Genomic DNA, 5,898 nt, shown 5'->3' with positions numbered 1-5,898 from the left:
GACATAACCAGCTCAGAGGCCTTGCGGTTGGAGGGGCGGCCTGGGAGGTCGGGGGTTCAAACCCCGGCCAAGTCATACCGCCCGTCATAGCGAAACGACTATAACAATGCTACCCAATGCCTCCCTATGCTTGGCACTCAGCATCAAGGGTTGGACTGGGGGTCCCTGTGACATACTTGACTAAACGCATGTCCAGGGGGTGTACTTGTACATCATGGCTGGGGGATGTACTTGTACATAAAGCCGCCTCATGCTGCAGAAACAGGAGATGAACTATGGGCCACAACCAGTGGTTCCAATGGCCAGTGGTGTAAAGTAAGTACATTTACTCAAGTACCGTACAATTTTGAAGTATTTTTACTTTACTTGAGTATATCCAGTTTTCAGTACTTTTACTTCTACTCCACTACATCTCAGAGGCAAATATAGTATTTCTACTAATTATTTGACAACTTTAGTTACTGGTTATTTTTCAGATATAAATTCTGGTATCATGAAACATACATTAACCACTTTAGCGTATGCACTGTACATACGTCCGTACGGACCTCCAAAAATATTGATACATCTGCAAATCCCCATATATATAGTATACAGTATTAATTACACAGTATTATGGATAGCTTTAAAGCACAGCTCAATACCTATTTCTTCACTCTTTTAGTTGATTTTTAAATATCTGTGTTCATGTCCTCACTGTTTTGCTTGATTCACTGCCTTTTTTGCTATTATTTGTTTTATGTTTTTGTTTTTGTTTTTTTGCTTTATACTTTTTCTGTAATTGAATATTCTGGCTCTGTAAAGCACTTTGAGCTGCATTTCATGTCATGAAAGGTGCTATACAAATAAGAATATTATTATTATTATAGTATATATACATACAGTACTAGAGGTACGGAGCCGCCTGATTTGTTTGCATCTGATGCCATTGCATTCCCAACTTGGATCATTCCAGAGTAGGTCTAATACATATACATTTTATAATGGAACTCAATGGGGGCTGCATGGCTGAAACCTTGCCCACATTTGGAGTTGTACAGTACTTCATAGATAGATAGATAGATTCACAGGCTGGCCACATGAAGTCCGAGTCAGTTATCTTCAGCTATTGAGACAGTCGTGCAACAAAATCAGCCTTTATACTCGGATTCATTTTTTTTTATATCTGGGAAGCCCACTGTGCTTTGAGATGCATTGCAAGAGTCTGATTCGCAGCTCTTCAGAATGTACTCTCTTCCTCTTTTAGCATACTTTCCCCATTTACCAAATGGCTTAAAAGCACTCCATCCTCTTGAAGGGAGAAATTGCTTTTTATTTTTGTAGACGAATGAAAGAAAAGATATCTCTCTGTCTTAGATCAATGGATCTAATAACATCTCAGGGGCTCATATGTACTTATTATTTCACATCGTATGCGAGAGGATTTTCAAGTTGGCAAACTTTTCTTCTCTTTCTTTAGAATCCTTTAAATATTAATCGCATAAGGTTCATATACCATATCTCTGATATCTGGTTATACAGCCGATGTTCCCCCATGTATCTCATAAACAGTTAAGCCTCCGTTTCATACTACAAAGGCAGGCAGACAGTGTGAGTTATAGTTAAATGATAATTGGCATGAAACTCCACTTTGAAGGTTTGGCTCCAGATTGTCAAATCCCCTCCTTCTCCTCCTCGACACAGCGGTAGACAACATTTAACAAGATAACATTCAAATGGTAGCCTTTTAATGGAATCCCCCTCATTAGCTCTACCCATTGGAATCCGTGGTAACAATGTGGAGAAAAAAAGCAAAAGGTCAAAGGTGCATAATAATTCTGTACTAAAACAATTGCTCCCGAGCTCTTCTATAAAACATAATGCGTTCATAGAATATCCTTATGGCATCAGTGTTTGTAAACAACAGCTGTTTCACAGTTCTCTATGCTAGTGGTTCTCAAAGTGGAGTCCTGGGACCCCAGGGGGTCCTTGAGGGAGTTCCAGGGGGTCCCCAGAAATATTTTTTAGTATCATAATCTGATTTACCACTTTAACCCTACTATTCATCGGCATTGCATTGTGACGTGTTGCAGGCTTGTAGATATTATTTTCCCCAAAAGAATCATGATTTTATAGAACGGCTATTTTCACTATTTGTTGTATATGACAAAGCATATATGGTTACGGATATGTCCAGAACCCTGTTGTCCAAGGACCCTCATGGGCTCCAAATGGACCCTTACGGGTGTGTAACTCTGAGAGTGCACAAGTGGAACCACTTGTGGAACCACAGGAACCCGCAAGGGTCCATTTGGTTCCACTTGTACACTCTCAGAGTTATGGAGGTCCTTGAAATTTAAAAGTGTGAGAACCACTGTGCCACAGTAAATGGAACAGAGCCTTCATTAGTATTATTGGCAACACCTGTGAAGGAAGTAAGGAAGTGGCCCAATTTCTTTCCAAATATGGCTGCTAGATAAAGAAGATATACTGTACAAATGACTATGAATACATTCCACTGCACTATCACGATGTATAACATCTTTCATATCTGTTAGGAAGTTGTCTCTCACCTGCACAAGAGACTGTGACTCCGTATTTGCTGTTATATCTGCTGCTAAGGTGAAGTCTCCATGTGCAAGAAACTGTGATATTTTTCCTCATTTTTATTTCCTTTTTTGAGCGAGCACCTTATGTATATTTGATGCTCTTGTCCCCGTCATCTGACTTCTCTTGCCTTGTTTCTTTCTCTATTCTTATGAATATTTTGTAACCGCAAAACAGTGGGAGCTTGTAAGCAAAACATCATTTCACTTTTACACCTGTAAACTTGTGATGTGACAATAAACTTTGAAGTCGGAGTTGTCGAAGTTGAAGCATAGCTTCGTCTGTCATTCACACTGGCAGGCGCTGCCAGTGATGGAAAGTAACTACGGTAAGTACATGATGTAGTCAATATACTGTACAATTTTGAGGTACTTTTACTTTACTGGAGTATTTCCAATTGTCAATACATTTACTCCTACGCCACTACAGCTCAGAGACAAATATTGCACTTTTAATCCACTGCAATTGTTTAACACTTTTAGTTACTAGTTACTTTGTAGATTTTGACTATCACAAAACGTACATTAAACCAATTCTGCACCATACATTGGCTATTTGAAAATCTACAAGCTCACAAGCATCGTTGTACAATCTGCTATTTTCAAAAGTTTTTTTTATGAATTTTGAAAACTTGTGAAATGGGATATTCTGCATTATGAGTACACTTTTTCTCTTGCTACTTATATAATATGTATATTTTGATGCCAATACTTTGGTACGTTCACTCAAGTAAATTTTGAACACCAGACTTTTACTTGTATAACAGAGTATTTCTACATTGTGGTAGCCTGCTGATACTTTTCCTTAAATAAAATCACGTCAGTGCTACCTCCACCGCTGCTTTCACGTCTGTAAAACTTTGTGACGTGACAAATAAAGCCGAAGTTAAAGTTAGAGCTGTTGAAGTTGAAGCATCAGCTTCATTTGGCATTCAACACAGGCAGGCCACCGGCGCGGCGCCGAGGCGTTTTGTTATGCATGGCGCGTCACCGTATTGACAAAATGACATTACAGGCAGGCATGGCATCAACACGGCCCCTCAATGCTGAGTGCATGAAATCGCGGATGTCGGGGCGGAAAAACCTTGTAAGTCCCCAAAAAAAAGTTTGATTTGTATCATTATATAATAAAAAATAAAAAATAAATTAAATAGTGAAAATAGCCGATCTACAAGCTCACAACGCGTCGCGATGCGACGCGTTGTGAGCTTGTAGATCTGCTATTTTCACACTCGTGCAGGGCGTTCATTCACGGAAATGAAACGTAAAAAAGTTGAAATATGGAGATCCGAGGTTTCTTGCCCCGACAGTGGCGAAATGGAAAAAAGGCTTTCGATCACGCCGAAAGGTCCAAGTCCTCTCGCTCAGCCTATCAGCGGCATGATAGATCCGACATGATAATGGGATCCTTACAACACCAGTAACGTTCTCTCCGGCTTTGATCACAGTCCCCGGGCCTGTGGGATCTTTAATAACATCGAATTTGGGTTTTTTTCTTATGCGGAGAAGATGAAATCTTTGTCGTGCGTGCGCGCGCGCGCGCGTGCGTGCGTGCGTGCGTGCGTGCGTGCGTGCGTGCGCGTGTGTGTGTGTGTGCGTGCGCGTGAATGTATGAATGCGAAAGGAGAACGCGTATAGCGTGAACATGTATGAATGTGAAAGGAGAACGTATATGCTGTATGTGAGAGTGCATCAGAATTAATGACATACTAGGCCCCTCATACTCTATGTGTGTACTTGTATTACCGTACTTGTGAGGACCAAAATGTCCCCACAAGCAGTGGTGCAAAGTAACTAACTACAGTTACTCAAGTACCGTACTTACTACTCCGCTACATCTTAGACGCAAATATGGTACTTTTTTATCGACTACAATTATTTGAAAACTGTAGTTACTAGTTACTTTGCAGATATAAATCATTATATTATAAAACATACATCAACCACTTCAGCCCAATTGTATACATACATACATAGGAATAGAAGATTTAGAGGTTAGGTTTAGGGGCTCCAGGGTCGGAGTTATGATTCATACTTAGTTGCATACCGGTGCCATGCACCAAAATAGCATATCTACAAGCGTGTTGTGAGCTTGTAGATCGGCTATTTTCGGCTTTAGGGTTAGTGTAATTTTTGCAAAGACTTGTAAATATTAACATTCATAAAATCACTGTCTTGACCCTTTAAGACTGGGAACGCATCTGTGTCATTTTAAGATTTCTTTGGCTATATAAAAATAGCAGATCTACAAGCTCATAGTGCGGCACTACGAGCTTGTAGATCTGCATTTTTTTGGGGAAAAATCGTGAAAATGTGTGCCAATCTTTAGTTTGAATATATATATACTTTTTTTTAAAGTGAACGTTTTTAACTCAACTCTTTGCTTCTGGGGATTTTACAGAAGCAAAGATTTGAGTTAAAAATGTATATAAAATATTTTCACAAATCTTCATGATTTTTCAAAAAATAGCAGATCTACAAGCTCATAGCGCGGCGCGAGTGCCGCTCTATGAGCTTGTAGATCTGCTATTTTTTGAATAGCCAAAGAAATCTTAAAATGACACACATGCGTTCCCTTCCCGGCCTTAAAGGGTTAAAATGATGTCCTCACAAGTATAGTAATACAAAACAGTAATACAGTGTGTGTGTGTGTGTGTGTGTGTGTGTGAGTGCGCGCGCGCGCGTGTGTGTGTGTGTGTGTGTGTCACATTGAGAGAGTCTCTACCTCTAAGCCACATTGATTTTGACAGTCAAATAGCATGCCACCAAACAGGCACGCGGGCCAGTGCGTCAAAGAGAACTGTAGATAAGATTGAACGGCCTGACAAGGCCCCGCTGAATGATTGCCACTTCCCCAAACTAAATGGGGCACATTTGAATGATTGGCTATCTGTGTTGCCATCGCTCAGTCGGCCTGATCGGAGGAACAAGGAAAAGCACAAGGACTGGAGTCTGTCTGAGGTTGTTATTCCACGAATCTCTGGGTTCGCTGAGGCGACGCGAGGCGCGGCGGTGGAAAAAGTACTACATTTGTTTTTACTTGAGTTAAAGTATCAATACTGCAATGTAGAAATACTCTGTTACAAGTACAAATCCGGGATTCGAAATTCACTTGAGTAAAAGTACAAAAGTATTGGTATCAAAATGTACTTAGAGTACCAAAAGTAGACAGTACTCATAATGCAGAATGTCCCATTTCACAAAATTTCAAATGTATAAAAATCTTTTGAAAATAGCAGATCTACAATGTCTACATTGTGAGCTGTCCACACCACAGTCCTCCTCTGAGACAATGACCGAGTAGACAAAAATT

This window comes from Gymnoscopelus microlampas (genome assembly GCF_963454915.1).
Source record: "Gymnoscopelus microlampas genome assembly, chromosome: 20".
Classification (NCBI taxonomy): domain Eukaryota; kingdom Metazoa; phylum Chordata; class Actinopteri; order Myctophiformes; family Myctophidae; genus Gymnoscopelus; species Gymnoscopelus microlampas.
Note: the sequence above shows the minus strand (reverse complement) of the source record.